The 20,032-nt window shown below is 33.5% G+C and overlaps 1 long non-coding RNA gene across 1 annotated transcript in view; it reads right to left on the bottom strand.

Moving 5' to 3' along the window:
- LOC136024970 (uncharacterized) overlaps positions 1-20,032 on the bottom strand; it is a 72,946-nt gene that overhangs the window by 6,700 nt on the left and 46,214 nt on the right. The window contains exon 3 of the long non-coding RNA XR_010616988.1: positions 17,243-17,376. This is a non-coding gene — a long non-coding RNA (uncharacterized LOC136024970). The remainder of the gene's footprint in view (positions 1-17,242; positions 17,377-20,032) is intronic.

The following is a 20,032-nucleotide window of genomic DNA, read 5'->3' as shown; positions in this document are numbered from 1 at the left end:
ATGAAGAGGCTTTGGTTTTTCTTCAATAAAACATTTGTTCATTCTTGGTCAATATTTTAGCTGGAATGTATAGTTCATTAGATCTGGATGTTGCAAAAGTTTCTACTCTCTACCTGGCTGTAATTTTGTTTAGGTCCTTTATGTTACTTAAGTTTGTTTCAGTTCACTAACACCAGAGAAGTGCCAGAAAACCAGAAGAAGTAGGATAATAATTCAGGAAAGCTGAAAGGGATGTTTCAATTTTCTACCAGCCTAACATATTTAGTACTTTTGTTCAAGTCCTTCATATCATTTTGCAAAAGTTTTCGTGAGCATAAGCTTTCAATTTGACAAATATGTACAGTATATTTTTTGCACCATAAGAACTATGTTACAAATATGTTCCATAGTTCTAACACTGGTTGAGAAAACTAAGTTATTGATAAATCCCTCAGAATGTATCCTTTGATGAAGTTCCAAATACAAACATAAAAAACTTACTATTTCAAAATGACTTAGAAAAAAATTAGGCTGTAAGCATATTTCTTAGACAGGGGCTATGAAAAGGGTTTTTGTTGTTTCACTTCACTAGAATTAGAGTAGTACCTAAAATAGAATTTTAAGGGGGAGGATAATTATTCAGGGAAGCATTTTCATACAGACATTGCACGCTCAAAAATTGGATATGTTTCCCAACGTAATTTTCTTTTCTTTTATTGGTCACAGTTGATTCAGTTTACGGATGGAAAATCTTGAAGGCGGGGGAAATTAACCAAAAATGGGAGGGCAACTAGGCCTCCTCCCCCACCTCTTTTTTACCAAAATCGTCCGATCAAAACTATGGGAAAGCCATTTGGCCAAAAAATAATAATATACCAATTTATTTTTAATTATTCATGTGCATTGAACCAAAATCAAAACATGCATTAATTCAAAAAAGGTCAGAAATTAAATTTAAAAAAAAAGTTTTTTTAACTGCAAGTAAGGAGCGACATTAAAACTCGAAACGAACAGAAATTTTTCCATATATGAAAGGGGTTGTACCCTCCTCAACACTTTTTTCCTTGCGCTTAAGTTTTTTTTATTAATTTAAACAGTAGAGATGTGACAAAAAGTCAAAAAAAAGTTTTTCCAGCGGGAAGTAAAAAGCAGCATTATAACCTAAAACGAACAGACATTATTACTTATATAAAGGGGTTTGTCTCCTCCACAATACCTCGTTTTTTACGCTAAAGTATTTTTTAGTAACTCCAACTAATTATTCTACGGCCTTTGTGATTCAGAGGTCATTTTTAAAGAACTGGGACATAATTCAAGCTTTATTGTAAAGAGCGAGGTATTGTGGAGGATACAATTAAAAATAAACAAATATAGAAAGTTTGTTACGTAAGTTACGTATATTTATTACTAATTAAAACGTTCGTAAAAGAAATAAAAAGTTCTAGTTGCCTTTTTACGGAGCCAAACACTGGATGACAACTAGGTCTCTTCTCCCGCCCCCTTTTTTTTTAATCAAAATCGTCCAATCAAAAATATGAGAAAGCCATTTGGTCAAAAAAAACAAAACAACAACAATAAAATATTATGCAAACTTAGTTCTAATTATTCATGTGCGGTGAGCCAGATTCAAAACACACATTAATTAAAAACGCTCAGAAATTAAATAAAGAAAAACAAGCTGTTTTAACTGCAAGTAGGGAGTGACGTTAAAGCTTAAAACAAACAGAAATTACTCCGTATATGAAAGGGGTTGTCCCTTCCGAAACGCCTCGCTCTTTACGCTAAGGTTTGACTCTGTCACATCTCTACTTTTAACTTGCCCTCCACTTTTTGGCTAGTTAAAAATGCAATTTTTGTACGAGCGATTTCTTAGTAATAAATCTTACGAATTAACTTCTATATTTGTGTGTTTTTGTTACGTATATGAGGGGGCTTCCCCCTCGTCAATACCTCGCTCTTTACACTAAATTATTCCGTATATGAAAGGAAAAACTTTGAAAAAGAGTCAAACTTTAGCGTAAAGAGCGAGGTGTTGATGAAGGGACAACCCTTTTCTATACTGAATAATTTCTGTTCGCTTTAAGTTATATTGTCACTCCTTTCTTGCAGTTAAAAAAAAAAAAAAGTTTTTTATATTTAATTTTCGTAGAGCTCATCTGCTCAACTTTCTGCCGGTAGTCGTCTGCACAGAACATCAGATTGGGATGGAACTATTTACATATGAAATTTGTTGTGAATACGACACCTTATTTTATTGGAAAGTTATGAATTTAATATTGACCTTATTGCTGAAATAGCTTCCTGTACAGGGAATTGGTTGATTAATTACGTAGAATAAATTTTTGATTTCAAAAGGATATAATGCATATTCACTACATTTAATTGCCATATATTATATGCTAGCTATTGATTTCGCTATGTCTAAAGCAAGAAAATTCAAAATATACAGCTTCAGTTCCGTTTAGTTGTTTGTCAGCGATCTTAATTTTTCTCTTGTGGAGTTGAGAACTTTTTTTTGATCTTGTAAACGGAAAAAAATAACGAGAAAGATTATCAAATTTACAAAATCTTCGGTTAATTTCTATTACTCCCATTAATGGAGGTGTTCAAGGCGTCTGAACAGTGGCGTCATTAAGGGGGTTATGCGGTAGTTACCTTCCCCTATTACTTGGAAAAAACTATAGTTTCTTAAGTACCTTTAAAACTAGTTAAAAGCTTGTTTTAAATGTCAAAGTTTCTCTTTGCTTTGAGTAAATATTTTTTTATATTTAATCAATGCTCGTTTTAACATAAGGAAAACGAGAAAAATATGGTGTCCATTACACTTTTTAATATGTTCCATATTAGTATGTTTGGTACTTCCTTGTTAGCTAGCGGCCTAAACACTCGAGAATTGAAGTTAGGTTAATCATAATGAAATGCACCTAAATATGATGAAAATATAATATTTTTGCAACAAATTTAGGGAACAACCAAAAGAATTATAGAGGAGGCCGTCCAGAACGCATTCTATTAAATATGTAACCTAAACCAAAAGAGTAATTAAATATTTAAGTAGAATGTTGCTACAGTGTAGTTTTGCCACCGAGCCGAAGCTAACTGTCTAGTATAAAGGCCGTGAAAATCGGTTATTGTCTGATTTTCACTATCCAAATTCTCGAGTGTGTACTAGCTAAGAGGGAAGTGCCATATATATTTTTTTAAATGTACTGCCTTTGAAAACTTATCGTTAAGTAAAAATGTGAGCCTATTTAGTGGCAAAATTAAAAAATGTTTCAAACTTCCAGTTTTGCCACATTTGCTCAGGTAATTTTTTCCCCTAGATATTTAAGGTGCTTTTACTTTCTAAAATCTATCAACTCAAGACTAGATTCTTTTGTTTTACGCTTTCAAAGGTGGAAATGAATTCACCCTCTATATCTGCAAAGAGGACAAAAATGGAATCATCGAAGAATGAGAAGGTATATACAGTGAACATAATTTCCTGAATGAAAAAGAAAATAAGAGCGAATGATTTTTATAATGATATTCGTGCTATAACTATATAGGGCCAATCAGATGTAGTTTGGTAATAAAATATGGTACAGAGCGATCCGCTCCAGGAATCAATTAATTGTTTAAGTTTTATTTCCAGTATTTAAGTAAATCTCAGGTCCTCTTATGTTTCACAGTCTCAAAAGCACTGATATCGTCTTATTCCTCAGGTTCAGATTCACATACTAACCCGTAAATGTAGAACTGCCTCATTGTATCATACTGACTTCTTGTTATTTTGTCTGCTGAGAATAGTGTGAATTGAAACAAAATATGTACATTTTTCTCAAAATTTAGAAATCTTGTGCGCACGTATAGGCGGTACTAGCCCATTCTCTTTTTCTATTGTTACCGGTTTTATCACGCATCACTTGGAACCGTTCTTTGTCAAACAATACGGTAACCCCATGACAAAACGGCCACTTAGAATAAAATAATCATAAATTAAAAATATTCACATGAAAGAATCCTGCAAAATGACTCAGTATAATAGAATGAAACTCAGGTAAACATATCAGTCAAGGCACGTACGCAGGAACTTATTTGGGGCGGGGGCAAAACCTCCGAAACAGCAGATATAAAGTAGCGCTTTTTTTATTGCAACTAAATAAATGCAAAAAGCATGTATATCGGAAAATACAGATTAACTTTAATCAGTAGTGTGGTAGCGGATGGGGGAAGGAGACTGGGGCCTCAAAAGTACGTTTTAAAATCAGGTTATGTTCATAGCGATTTAGAACCAGTGATTAACCTATTATATCCCACTGAAAGGGACATTTTAGGGTTAATAGTGCAATATGGGTGCTCTGGGGGTAGTTTGCTATTGCAAAAACGTCGATTTTAATGAAAAATTATATATTTCCAAAATTGATCCATTAAAAGCTGTACAATCGCTAATTACTTCAAAGAGGGCAAAAAGTTAGTCAGAAAATGGGTTAATAATTGGGCAGTGACTTGATCAGATAATTGCATGCTGTAAAATCCTCACCTCCCAAAAAAAATCTTCATACATGTATCTAGATTCTTAAAAAATGTCCTACTTTTGCCAGAAATCCTAAGAAACCATGGAAAAATTAAACATTTTGAAAAATTTCAGGGGGGGCGAAGGCCACCCCTGAGTATGTGCCAGTATCAGTCCTTTACTTTGGAGAAATATATTTGGAGAAAAACCCGACGAAATATCTGCCAAAACATGTGTGCAAAAAAATAACGAAAAAAGAACACTTAATGGTTATTTATTGTAATTTCCGTTCGTGTTGTGTTTCATTTGTTTATTGATCTCGAGTTGCTTTACGCTTAAAAGGCTATTCGACTTTATTTCTGCTTATTTTTGGCTTAGTGGAACTCACTATTTTTCTTTGGAAATATTGTTTTGTGGAAAAAGTTTTTCAAATCAATTTTTGTTCCTTTTTTATTGACATTGTCTTTTCCATGAAAAAAAAATAATATTTCTATCTTTTCGTTTTTTTCTAAGATTTCATAGTTTAGCTTGCTATTTGTAAGTTAGAGAAACTTTCTCAATAATTTTTAATCCTGAAACAAATAGTATTGCTTAACTTATTTATCTACTGTTTGAAATTCGGTCAGTCAGCCGGGTACCCAGAACAAACCATTGGCAATTTTTCTGGAAAACATCTAGTAAATTTTAATCCGCTTTTTGGAGCGCCCATACCTCAAAGCTATATTTGACCAATGTCATCACTGTGGCTTCCAATATCCTAATCTTGTTTGCACACTTATATTCTTATTCTTCCAAACTTTTTTTAACTGTGAAATAAAAACACTGAGCCTTGGATATTCTACCTTTAACATCTTTACTGCTCCCACCGTCTTTACTGATAGTATTACCAATATTTCAACCATACAATATCTAACGATGTATTAATTATTTCAATTCGCCACCATTTTTCTACTTGTTTTAAACTGTTTTTTTTTTTTTTGGTTTTTCAAAAATTTGCCCTTGCAAATACTTTTTCCAGATAAGAGAAACCAACTTGCCATACCATTTCTTTTTTATTAGGCAATTTATTTCAAACTATGGACCACACTTTGCTGTATTGCAGCTTCTGCTGATACCAGGGCAGTATCCATGGGTAGGGAATTAGGGTTTGAACACCCTATAATTTTCCACCTTCGATTTATTTTTTACTGACATCATTTATTTATTAATTCCTTAGTCAGCCTAAATTTCACTTAGCCATGTCCCAATAAAGGTGAAGAGGCTTTGATTTTTCTTCGATAAAACAGTTTTTGTTAAAAATTACCTAGCTGAAAATTGTATTTGAAATGATCGGAAGTCCTCTTTATGCGGGGTCAATATTTTCTAAAGGTAGAAAAAATAAATTTCATTTGAAGAATTGTAATGTAGCTCCTTAGACATAGATGTTGCAATTTTCAATGTTAAAACTTTCAATTTTTTACCAGACTGTGACGAAGTCTAACATATTCAGCAGTTTTGTTCGAGTCCTTTATATTATTTTGCAAAAAATTTCGTGAGTACAAGCTTTCAATTTGACAAATATTTACAATATATTTTTTGCACCATCAGAACTATGTTACAAATATGTTCTATAGTTCTAGTACTGGCTGTGAAAACTAAGTTATTGATAAATCCCTCAAAATGTCTCCTTTGATGAAGTTCCGACAAGAGATATATAAAAAACCATTTGAAAATGGCTTTGAAAGAAATTAGGGTTAGTCTATAAGTGTGTTTCTTAGAAAGGGGCTGTTACCATAATCTTTTAATCGTTTTCGTTTCAACTCATCTGCTCAACTTCCTGCAAACCTTTTATCAGTAGTCGTCTGCGAAGGCTATTTGGTTTGGACGAAGACTATTTACATATGAACTTTAATGTTAATAAGAAGCCTCATTTCAATGGAAAGTAATGAATTTGATATGTTGATATTGACCTTATTGCTGAAATAGCTTCCTGTACAAGCGTTTCGCTAATTAATTACGTAGAATAAATTTGTAATTTCAAAAGAATATAATGCGTATTCAGAACATTTAATTACAATATATTATATGGCAGCTGTTATATCTAAAGTAAAAATAATTCAAAATATACAGCTTGAATTTTGTTTTTTTGATTGTCAGCGATCTTTATTTTTCTTTCAGATATTGTACGCAGAAAAAAGACGAGTAAGATTATGAAATTTACAAAATCTTCGATCAATTTTCATAAGTCCCATTTTTGGAGATCCTTATGGCGTCTGAGTAGTGACCTGGTTGAGTGGGGGGCAGTTGTCCCCAAACTATTTGGAACAAAACTGTAATTTCTTAAGTAGCTTTAAAGCTTCGTAAATATTCGTTTAAAGTGTCAAATTTGCTTTTTACTTTGAGCAGATATTTTTTTAATTAATCCTTGCTAGTTCTTAACATAAGGAGAACAAGAAAGACATGGGTCTATTAAACTTCATAATATGTTCCATATTAATATTTTCGGTACTTCCTTGTTAGCTAGTACACACTCGAGAATTGAAGTTAGGTTAATCATAATGAAATACCTTAAAATAAGATGAAAATATAACAGTTTAGTAACAAAAATATGGAAACTACAACAAAGAATTATGAAGGGGGACGCCCAGAAAGCATTATATTAATTGCAATACTTGACCTAAGCCAAAATACCAACTAATTGTTTAATTAAATTGTAGCTGCATTGTAGTTTTACACAGAGCCGAAGCTAATTGTCTGGCACATATACCGTGAAAACTGTTTATTGTCTGATATTCGTGATCCAAATTCAGGAGTTTGTACTTGCTAAAAAAGAAACACAAGATTTTTTTTCAAATATACTGCCTTTGAAAGGTCTTGTAAACCGAATTTAGAGGAATCTCTGAAGAGAGAGGGTGTTTTTTACTCGTTATTATCTACATAATTACAGTATCAACGTAATCCTATCATCAAGTAGAAATGTGAGCCTAGTTAACGGCAAAACTAAAAAATGTTCTGTGCTTCCTGTTTCGTCAAATTTGCTTCAATCAATTTTTTTCCAGATATTTAGGGTGTTTTATCTTTCTAAAATCTAACAGTTCAAGATTCGATTCTCTTGTTTTAAAAAGTTTATAAGTGGAAATGAATACATCCTCTATATCTGCACAAAGTACAGAATGGAATCATTGAAGAATAAAAAGATAAAATATACAGTGAAAATTTTTTCCTGAATTAAAAAAAATCATTGAAAAAGAAAATATGAGTTAATACTTTTTTTAAATGATATTCATGCTGTAATTAGATAGGCCAAATCGGTTGTATTTTGGTCAAAGAATTTGATAGAGGTGGATTTGCTCCAGGAATCGTTTAATTGCTTAAGTTTATTTTTCCCGTATCAAACAGTTCGTGGTAACGAACTGCAGTAAGGAGCGATCCGGCTCAATAGTAACCGAAACTATAAAAAACGGAATTTTGATGCCAATACTTACATAAAAATAATTGCATATTCATGTTGATTTTAAATATACGAGTTTCATCAAGATTAATCTTACCCATCAAAAGTTACGAGCCTGAGAAAATTTGCCTCATTTTAGAAAATAGGGGGAAACGCCCCCTAAAAGTCATACAATCTTATCAAAAAACACCGTTTTTTGGATAGACAACAAATCACGGATAGGTGTTCATTTGTTTGTTTTTTTTACCAGGGGTGATCGTATCGACCCAGTGGTCCTAGAATGTCACAAGAGGGCTCATTTTAACGGAAATTAAAAGCTCTAGTGCCCTTTTTAAGTGACCAAAAAACTAGAGGGTACCTAGGCCCCCTCCCACGCTCTTTTTTCCCAAACTCACTGGATCAAAATTCTGAGATGGCCATTTTATTTACCATAGCCGAAAAACCTAAGAACTATGTCCTTGGGGACGACTTACTCCACCGCAGTCCCCGTGAGAGGGGCTGCAAGTTACAAACTTTGACCTGTGTTTACATATACTAATGGTTACTGGGAAATGTACAGACGTCTTTAGGGGGATTGGGAGGGAGAATTGGGGGTGTGGGAGGATCTTTCCATGGAGGAACCGCTCATGGGGGAAGAGACTTTCAATAAAGGGGGCGCAGGATTTTCTAGCATTATTTAAAAAAATGAAAAAATAAATATGAAAAGTTTTTTTCTACTGAAAGTGAGGAGCAGGATTAAAACTTAAAAGGAGCAGAAATTAAAGTAAAACAGTTCAAAATAGGGGTGAAACCTTTTTATTGACAGTGAACAGATACAAAAATTAACTGGATATTTCGAACACATATACAGTGTTCATCATCAGCAGTACTGTATATGAACACTGTATATGTGTTCGAAATATCCAGTTAATTTTTTTGTATCTGTTCACTGTCAATAAAAAGGTTTCATCCCTATTTTGAAGTGTTTTACTTCCGTCATGGAAAGGCAGTGTGGTCTTCGAAGTTATCTATGAGCAGAAATTATTACGCATATGAGGGGTTTACCTCCTCGTAATACCTCGCTCTTTACGCTAAAGTATTTTTAGTAATTTTAACTATTTATTCTACAGACTTTGGGATCCAGGGTTCATACTTAAGGAATTAGGACCAAATTTAAGTTTTAATGTAAGGAGCGAGGTATCGAAGAGGGCCGAACTCCCTCAAATACGCAATAAAAACCAACTAAAATAGAAGTTCGTTACGTAAGTTAATTTGTAAGTTAAGTATATTTTCTACTAATGAAAAGGTTCGTAAGAAATTAAAAGTTCTAGTTTCCTTTTTAAAAAATAAAAAAAAAATGGGGGTCAACTAGGCTTCCTCCCTCGCTCCATTTTTCTCTAAATCTTCCGATTAAAACTATGAAAAGCCATTTAGCCAAACAAAAATGAATATACAAATTTCGCTTTAATTATTTATGTGCGGAGAGCCAAGATCAAAACATGTATTAATTCAAAAACGTGAAGAAATTAAACAAAAATTTTTTTAAAAAAATGAAAGTAAGGAGTGACATTAAAACTTAAAACGAACTGAAATTACTCCGTATATGAAAGGCATTTTTCTTCTCAACGCCCCGCTCTTTACACTAAAGTTTTTTACTGCTTTAAAAAGTGGAATTAAGAGAAAGAGTCAAACTTTAGCATAAAGAGCAAAATTTAATTGAATTAATTTTGAAAAATTTGTGATTTTTCAATCTTAATGAATTTTCATATTTAGAAGGATCTCATGACTCAGAGCTCTTATTTTAAATCCCGACCGGCAGTAAGCCTCTGATTTTCCTTTTAAATCAATCTATTGATTCTTAGAATTTTGCTAGAGATCATACCATATGAGCTCTTGGCTCTTCTAACCTCGTCACAAGTGCCATATGAGCTCTTAGCTCTTGTTTTTAATTAATTACAGGTTTCTGCGGCGATGATTCCAAGGATTGTTCAGTTTTTACGGACATTCTGATTGCTCAACAGATAAGTCAATAGTTCTAACTTTATTTTTCGAATAATTTTATTTTTCAAATACTAGTCTCGCTATTTAGGTGGGGATCATTTGACAATAAAACAATATGTGGTAACACTTTGAGTTTTCCTATATCTTTGCTCAGACAGCGCTATTACGCTGCCTATGATTTTTGCTTCGGCTTTATGCGGCCCGCAGAAGTCAATCCTAATTACTAATTTAAATCGGCAAACCCACAAAAAAATCAATTTGATGAGAAATCATAATTAATATTTCAGTTAGTCACTTATATTAAAGTTTAGCACAACAGGTTTAGACCCAAAGTATTTTAAATAAGGTTTAGACCCAGTGTATTTTATTTGTTATGCATATTATATTAATAAACTGAACTGAACAAATTAATTATAACAGAGTCAGAATCCATTCAAAATTAAGAGTAAATAAAAAGTACGACAACAAGGCCTATTAGAAAAGAGCTCGATTTGAATATGAAATTGAGCATCCTATGCTGGGCGGGGAGGAAAAAGTGGAGGGGAATCTGTGCTACAGCACTAGTGTTAACTCTGGGTGAAAAAACCGAGGATATACGATATTGAACTTCACTCCCGCGAAAGATTGTTCACATTATATTTCACATATTACTGTTCACATATTACTGTTGTCTGCAGCAGCTCATTGCTGACAAGATTTTTCCAAGCCAAGCACCGCCATTTATATTTCTATTTGTTTAATGTGCGCTTATTGTTTAAAATTTATTACTTAATGTTTTTTTTTTAAGTTCACCAAGTAGCATGTTTGCTAAGTAGTTACTTTTCTTCTCTACCGATTGAATAGCACCCACTTCAATAGCAGCCCCTCTTGCTCCCTCCCCCCAATAAAATTACTGTATCTTCGCCCCTGCATCTGGGTGAAATTACTAACATAAAAAACTCAGTGATCATTCTCACTGAGGAAGAAGTCATTTCAAATTACACCAATGGAATTTCATGTAAGCACTGTAAAAACAATTTACAGAAAATATATACGGACATTGAAGTTGGCGGAAATTTTTCGCCTAAATTCATTTTGGAAAAGTAAATTTTTCAAAGAGGTTAAGTACGTGTTTGTCAAGTGCTAGTCTATGAATTTGTCTCCTGATTATCCAAAAACGTGTCAATTTTAGCTGAAGCGTGTCCCTCTTGAAATCACAAAAAAAATGAAGTTACTTCTTCTTGTCTGTTTTATTTTTGATCAAACGAGGCTTTGTAAACCTCTTTCAAAGAGACTATCTAGAATGAAATGTGCTGAAAAAAAATTACACAAAACATTCATACAAAATGACTCAGTATGATAGAAGGAAGCTCATATAAACATGTGAATCCCTAACTTTGAAGAAAACCCTTCACTTATGATGAAATCTCTGGCAAAACCTTGGTCTTAAGAAAGAGCGAAAAAGAAACACTACTTAGCTGGAAAGTGTCATTTTTTTTTTACCAAAATATACATCCCGTTGGAAAATGTTCTGTTTAATGCCGTAAATTTACAAAATTTGTCCCTTTTATGTCATTATGTCAAAAGGGCACATGACAATGTGCCCTTTTGACATAAAATGTATCTAGTTAGCATTCCTGGTTAGGCAAAAAAAAAAATTACTGAAAAAGGGAACGACCATGGATCATTTAAGATACATATGCTGATATGTATTCCTTGAATGCTTAGTAATTTTCTGTTTATTAAAGAAAAACAAAATTCTAACGTATTTTGTTTTTTTGTAAAGTGTAAGTTATATTGTGGTCTGTGGATCTTAGTCCTACAAATGTTAATTTTTGCTCATTTTGAGTTTGACTCGGCTGTAATATCCCCTCCATGGTTTTAGAAACATCTCTATTCCTGCTTTTAACAACATCCCAGTCCCTGCTGTTAACAACATCCTGGTTTTAATAACATCCCAACCCCGTCACTCCATGAGAGCCAGCAACTGCTGGCTCTCACGGCTAAACCAAAATGCCAACCCAATTTCATTTTAATAATTTATAGGCGGAGAGCCAAAATCAAACATGCATTAATTCAAAAACGTTCAGAAATTAAATGAAAAACTTGTTGTTTTTTTTAACTGAAAGTAAGGAGCGACATTAAAACTTAAAACGAACAGAAATAACTCGAATATGAAATGGGTTGTCCCCTCCGCAAACCTTCGCTCTTTACGCTAAAGTTTGACTCTTTGCCACAATTTAACTTTTTAAAACAATTAAAAACTTTATCGTAAAGAGCGAGGCGTTGAGGAGGGGGACAATACATTTTATATACGGAGTGATCTCTGCTTGTTTTAAGTTTTAATGTTGCTCCTTATTTTCAGTCAAAAAAAAGTTTTTTTTATTTAATTTAAAAAATGAAGCAGATCTTGTGAATTTACGCCTAAGTGACAGAAATGAACGTATTAACAACCATATGATAGTCAAGTAGGGATATGTTAACAGACAGATTTCAGTAAGAGACCGTTGTTGGGGCCTATACCCCTTCTTATCGGATAAAAATATCTTTTTCTCCTGTATGTGTATGCACATATAAGGTAATTTTCTAGCAATACCATTGATTTTGCCCAAATTGTTTTGAAAAAATTCAAACTTTAGGATTAGCTTCCAACCAGTTAAAATTTTAAAATCCTTCTATCTTTTCAAGTCATTAAATAAAACACGGTAGTATCGAAAGGAAAAATACACTTGTAATTTTAGATTGGAATTTGAAAGCAAAATATAATTGGTTTATTTGTTGTAGCTGATGAATCAAAAAAAGCTAAGTTAATCTGCATAATAACTATAAGTTAGGAATCTATGGTAAAGACCGATAAACGATTTAACTAAGAAATAGAAGAAGCTCAAAAAGCAAAAAAAAATCTTCAAAGCAGGATACATAAGGGAGTCTATTAGAAAGGTTATTTTGGTTTAATGAAACACATTTAATTAGAATATGGTCTTTTAACTAAATAAGCTGCGTCAACTATAAAATCAAGTTTGGATTAAATTTAAGCTAATAGTTAAGAAAAAAATAATGCATTTATTCATTTCTGAATCGTGATTTGTCGAAAAAGTTCTAAGCCCACGCAAAGACCCAGTGAATTCGGAGTCATTTTCCATCATTTTTCCGTCATTTTCCATCTGTACTGCAAGGCGTATCCTAGCAATGTAAATATCGTGGTTTGTTATTTTGAAGAGCTGCTTGAAGCATTCTTGGCGTCACAAACGTGGTCCACACCTATCACGGTAATCAAACAGTTCCTGGTAACAAACTGTAGTAAGGAGCGACCTGGCTCAATAGTAACCAAAACTCTAAAAAATAGAATTTTGATAACAATAGCTACATCAAAAGAATCGAATTTTAATGCTGATTTTAAATATATAAGTTTCATCAAGTTTAGTCTTACCCATCAAAAGTTACAAGCCTGAGAAAATTTGCGTTATTTTAGAAAATAGGGGGAAACGCTCTCTAAATGTAATAGAATCTTAACGAAAGTCGCACCATCAGATTCAGCGTATCAGAGAACCCTACTATAGAAGTTTCAAGCTCCTATCTACAGAAATGTTGAATTTTGTATTTTTTGTTTGTTTTTTTTTGTGTTTATTTGTTTGTTTGTTTTTTTCTTTCTTTTCCCCAGGGGTCATCGTATCAACCAAGTGGTCCTAGAATGTCGCAAGAGGTCTCATTCTAACGGAAATGAAAAGTTCTAGTGTCCCTTTTCAGTGACCAAAAACATTGGAGGGCATCTAGGCCCCCTCCCACGCTCTTTTTTTCCCAAAGTCAACGGATCAAAATTTTAAGATAGCCATTTTGTTCAACATAGTATGTCTTTGGGGATGACTTACTCCCCCACAATACCTGGGGGAGGGGCTGCAAGTTACAAACTTTGACCAGTGTTTACATATAGTATTGGTTATTGGGAAGTGTACAGACGTTTTCAGGGGGATTTTATTTTGTTTGGGGGTGGGGCTGAGGGGAGGGGGCTATGTTGGAGAATCTTTCCTTGGAGGAATCTATCATGGGGGAAGAAAAATTCAATGAAAAGGGCGCAGGATTCTCTAGCATTACTATAAGAAAACAATGAAAAATAAACATGAAAACGTTTTTTTTCAAATGAAAGGAAGAAGTAGCATTGAAATTTAAAACGAACAGAGATTATTACGCATATGAGGGATTCTAAAAATACTTTAGCATAAAGAGCGAGGTATTTAGGAGGAGATAAATACCTTGCTCTTTATGCTAAAGTATTTTTAGTAATTTCAACTATTTATTCTACGGCCTTTCTGATTCAGGGGTCATTCTTAAAGAATTGGGACAAAACTTACGATTTAGTGTAAAGAGTGAGGTATTAACGAGGGTACAAACCCCCTCGTATACATAATAAAAATATAAGGCTATGAAAGTTTGTTACATAAGTTAATTCTTAAGTTACGCATATTTTTTTACTAATAAAACGTTCGTTAAAAATTAAAAGTTCTAGTTGCCTTTTTAAGTAACCGAAAAATTGGAGGCAACTAGGCCTCCTTCTCCACCCCTTATTTCTCAAAATCGTCTGTTCAAAACTAAGAGAAAGCCATTTAGCCAAAAAAAGAATTAATATACAAATTTCATTTTAATAATTTATGTGCGGAGAGCCAAAACCAAATATGCATTAATTCAAAAACGTTCAGAAATTAAATAAAAAAAACTAATTTTCTTAGCTGAAAGTAAGGAGCGACATTAAAATTTAAAATGAACAGAAATTACTCCGTATATGAAATGGGTCGTCCCCTCCACAATCCCTCGCTCTTTACGCTAAAGTTTGACTCTTTGCCACAATTCTACTTTTTAAAACAATTACAAGCTTTAGCGTAAAGAGCGAGGGATTGCGGAGGGGACAACCCATTTCATATACGGAGTAATTTCTGTTCGTTTTAAGTTTTAATGTCGCTCCTTACTTTCAGCTAAAAAAATTAGTTTTTTTTATTTAATTTTGAAAACATAGCTCAGCATTATGAGTATTTTGAACCGATGAATCTGCCCTCTGTCAATGCGCACTTATGATAGATATTATAAACTGAACCATCTATCTCAAATTTGGAACAACGTTGGCGTGGAATTGTCTTTTACTGGATGAAAGTGAAATCACCCAACTAATCAAAGAGTTTTCCATTAATGTAGAGTAATTTATAAGGATTGTTCTATCATAAGTCTTTTGTCGAAGCCTCACTGACAGCAAATAAAAGCTTCTTTTTGACGAGTAAAATCCTAACTCCGTGCTACCTTTTGCTCCAATTTGAAACAACTGGTGTTATATCTGACATAGACGGTAAAAATTTGACACAAATGGCCAAAATATCGTTACTGGAGGTTATTTACTTACTTTCGCAAAGTACCAGACAAGGAGTTGTCCTGCATGGCACCAATCAACTTTAGATTTAATTCCCATGATGACTTAAATATGTCTGCTGGAGCTTCCCCAGTAGACTTTAGCCAGTCTCTGGAACTACCAGTTCCAGAAGTTTCAGTCACCGGAACATTTTGCTATCCTTCTGAAGTCTCCCCTTGGTTCAAAGTCCTTTTTATATTTTGCCAATCCAGTAGATCACCTCGCGGAGGTCCTCCACGAGGTTATTTCCAGGATGGTGCTGGCTCGCAGATGAGGACGTCCCGACACATCGTACATTCGGGGTAACTCAAAGGTAAGGGCGAGGATTTTAAGGCGATGTCTGCTCAGTTTATGTAATTATTGCTTTAATTCATTTTGCACCAAACTGATCAAAGCTCACATAATTAATTTTTTTTCAGTTTAAACTACAAAATTACATATTGATTTCTTTACGCATAAACTATACATAGACAGTATATACGAATGACAAATGCAAAACCTGCATCAATTCAAAAACATTCAGAAATTAAATTAAAAAAACAAGTTTTTTAAATGAAAGTAAGGAGCAACATTAAAACTTAAAACGAACAGAAATAACTCCTTATATAAAAGGGGCTTTTCCTCCTCGACGCCTCGCTCTTTATGCTAAAGTTTAACTCTTTCTCTTAACTCTTATGTTTAAAACAGTAAAATAAATTAGCGCAAATAGCGGGGCGTTGAGTTGGAAAAGCCCCTTTCATATAAGGAGTAATGTTCTGTTTGTTTTAAGTTTTAATGTCAGTCATTACTTTCATTTAAAAAAAACTTGTTTTTTTGTTTAATTTCTGGACGTTTTAATGCATGTTTTGATATTGGCTCTCCACACATAAATAATTAAAATGAAATTTGCATATTCATTTTTTTTTTGGTTAAATGACTTTGTGATAGTTTTATTCGAAAGATTTTGAGAAAAAAGGAGTGAGGGAGGAGGCCTAGTTGCCCTCCAGTTTTTTGAATACTTAAAAAGACAACTAGAACTTTTATTTTATTACCAACGTTTTCATTAGTAAGAAATATACGTAATTTACAAATTAATTTACGTAACGAACTTCTACATTCTTATGTTTTTATTGCGTATATGAGGGGGTTCCTCCCTCGTCGATACCTCACTCTTTACACTAAAACTTAAATTGTGTCCCTATTCCTTAAGAATGACCCCGGAATCACAAAGGCTGTAGAATAAATAGTTGAAATTACTAAAAATACTTATATCAATACTTCCAGGGAGATCTCCCATGTTGTTTTTCGGTACTGCTTAAACTAGTAGGGGAAGTAAATTTGTATATGGTTCGTAACCGGGAGGATCTGATGATTCCAGCTAGTCCCTCGGTTCGCTCAGACTTCGGCCTGGCTGTGACTGTGGAGCGTGCTTGGAACTTGGTTCCCGCTGAGATCCGGCAGTGGCTTCTCATTAAATGTTTCTTATGGTTTATTTATTATTTTTTTTTTCTTTTTTGAGTTGTTGTTTTATTGGTGTTGTATCCCCGATGACGCGAGAATCTTAATTTGTATTTTATTGTCGGGTGATGTGGGGGTCGCTGTTTCGTAGGGACTGCCGGTGAGTTGATTTCTTTTCCTTACATATTTATATTTAGCTGTTGGTTAGTATGTTTATGACAAGTTTTATGATTCTTTATTTATTGTATGCCGTTTCCCAAATAACAGACCATTGAGCCCTCTGGGATATTGTTTTTGTTATTATTATTTTATGAAAATAAATAGAACTTGAACAAAAGCTTTTAATTATGCTTTGTATAATTTATGTTAAATAAAATCATTCTCTATTGCAAAACTTTATCTCCTATACGTTAAATTAGGTATTATAATCACTCGCTTCAACTTTTTCCTGTGTCACTAGACTGTGAACTAAAAATTAAGTAAGAGACTTTGAAAAACAAGCCACAGATAAGAAAAGCAGTGTTTTTCTCCAGACTTAACAAATTTTTACCTTGTTTACTTGGTCGAATGGAATATTCCATCGCTAAGTTGCGCCCTAGCATGGCGTCTAGTATTGGTAGAATGATTCTATTCGAAGCTTTGACTTTGCACACTGAGACTTCCAGACCCCGTGTCCCGAGCAAACTAAAATTTAACCACAAGTAGGTCATTGGCATTCCAGAATTTAAAAATTTTAGAATGTTCTAAATTTCAGAAGTGAAGTTGTGCCAAAAGTTATAATTGGATTAATATACATAAGGGGTTGAATAAGGCCTCAAATTGTAGATTATGTTTTTTTTCGCTATCTCATAATGGTTCTACAATACAACTCGACACCAGTTCCAAATATTTTTATTTCTGTCGATATCAAAATAATCCAGTTTGGCCTTGGCATCAAAAAAGACAGTAGTAACAATGCTGTTTCTACTGCAAACTAGAACTTTTAAATCAGAAATGTGGTTTAGTGACTCCTATCTTTGTTGTAGAATTTGCTCAAAAAGGCAACATGTTTGTCTAGACCTAGATGGCTTTCAAAATAGAAATAGTTGAGACACAAAGATATTAGTGCCAAATTGAAATAGTCTAATCTAAAGTATAAAAATCATTAGAGTTTCTGAATCATCTCTCAAATCTTGGAAAATTAAAGAATTGTTTTTGACATGTTTTTCGGTTAAAAGACGTAGAAGATATATCAATAGTTACAAAATGAACATTCAAACGTTACAATAACCTCGACTCGGTCTCATAAGCTAAAGTATTTATTTTCTTGGTCAGTATTTATGAATTCACAGCAGTTTTTGTCTTAATTTTCTTTTTTTTATTAGTTAACTTGAAAATCTCATCGACACATCCTCTCCCCTTCCCAAACCACACTGTTTTTTTTCTTAAAACAGGATCGGCAGGATGCTTTAGACTAATAAGTATTGTCATGCTAAGTAATTAATACCCTAAAAAAACACCAAGAACAAGAAAAACAATAGGAAATTTTCTTAAGGCAGTGGGAAAAAAATTAGAATGAATATTTCGGCCCTATGTCCAAGGGCCGTCCTCAGCAATACAAATAAGAAAAAACAACTTACAAGAGGATAAAATCAATAAAACTAAAATGAACAGTTTTTCAAATCAATTTTAAGTCTGATTCCAATTGCTTCTCGAACTACTTGCTTTATGCCTAGATCACTCCTAATAATGGTGGATTCTTTTAAAAAGTATTTTGTGACTAGAATTTTCGAAAAGATGGCTGTTTAAAGCAGAATCAAAAGAAACAGAAGTAATATTAGAATTTAGAGCTTTGGAGATATAATCTTTTTGTTGTTGTAGGTGTTTCTCAAAATTCTGGTGGGTTCTCCCTACATGGAATTTGCCACAGTCACATGGTATTTGATAGACACCTCTTTGGCGAGTAATTGCAATCTTATCTTTACCAGAATTTAGGAGATATAGGATTTTCAAGTTATTGGTAAATACAACATACAGATTATTTGTGTGCATACTTTTTTAGGAATTCTAGTGATTTTTGGGATATATGGGAGGTAAATTACGTTTCGGGGCTTATCAGGATTTTCACATGGTAAATTATCTTTGGTTTTATGGGAGTGTCTTTTCACTCTACGGTTAATTGTATTATTAATACATAAAAGACAATATCCATTTCCAAAAAGTACGGGTCAATGTTCCTATTACCTGAACAATTGTTTTGGGTCATGAAACTATTGTTAATAGATGCATTTTGACTTTTTGAACATCTTTTTTCTCTTGCAAAACTACCGCAAACTCACCATTATGGAGTTACTCTCACCAAAATATCCTGTATCAAACAGTTCGTGGTAACGAACTGCAGTAAAGAGCGACCCGGCTCAATAGTAACCAGAAGTATAAAAAATGGAATTTTGGTACCAATAGCTACATCAAAAGAATCGTATTTTAATGCTGATTTTAAATATATAAGTTTCATCAAATTTAGTCTTAACCATCAAAAGTTACGAGCCTGAGAAAATCTCCGTTATTTTAGAAAATAGGGGGAAACGCTCCCTAAATGTAATAGAATCTTAACAAAAAATCACACCATCAGATTCAGAGTATCAGAGAACCCTACTATAGAAGTTTCAAGCTCCTATCTACAGAAATGTGGAATTTTAAATTTTTTGCCAGAAGGCAGATCACAGATGCGTGTTTATTTGTTTGTTTCTTTCTTTTTGTTTTTGTTTTTTTCCAGGGGTGATCGTATCGACCCAGTTGTCCTAGAATGTTGCGAGAGGGCTCATTCTAACGGAAATGAAAAGTTCTAGTGCTCTTTTTAAGTGACCAAAAAAACTGGAGGGCACCTAGGCCCCCTCCCACGCTAATTATTTTCCCAAAGTCAACGGATCAAAATTCTGAGATAGCCATTTTATTCAGCTTAGTCGAAAAACCTTATAACTATGTCTTTGGGGACGACCTACTCCCCCACAGTCCCCGTGGGAGGTGTTACAAGATCAAAACTTTGACCAGTGCTTACATATAGTAATGGTTATTGGGAAGTGTACAGGCGTTTTCAGGAGGATTTTTTGGTTGGAGGCAGGGGTTGAGAAGAGGGGGATATGCTGGGGCAACTTTCCATCGAGGAATTTGCCATGGGGGAAGAAATTTTCCATTAAGGGAGTGCAGGATTTACTAGCATTACTTAAAAAAAAACAATGAAAAAGTTTTTTTAAGTTACGTATATCTTTTACTTATAAAAAGATTCGTAAAAAATTAAAAGTTCTAGTTGCCTTTTTAATTAACCGAAAATCGGAGGGCAACTAGGCTTCCTCCCCCGCTC

This window comes from Artemia franciscana, chromosome 3, assembly GCF_032884065.1.
Source record: "Artemia franciscana chromosome 3, ASM3288406v1, whole genome shotgun sequence".
NCBI lineage: Eukaryota > Metazoa > Arthropoda > Branchiopoda > Anostraca > Artemiidae > Artemia > Artemia franciscana.
The sequence above is the reverse complement of the archived record's forward strand: the minus strand, read 5'-3'. Positions and strand labels throughout refer to the sequence as shown.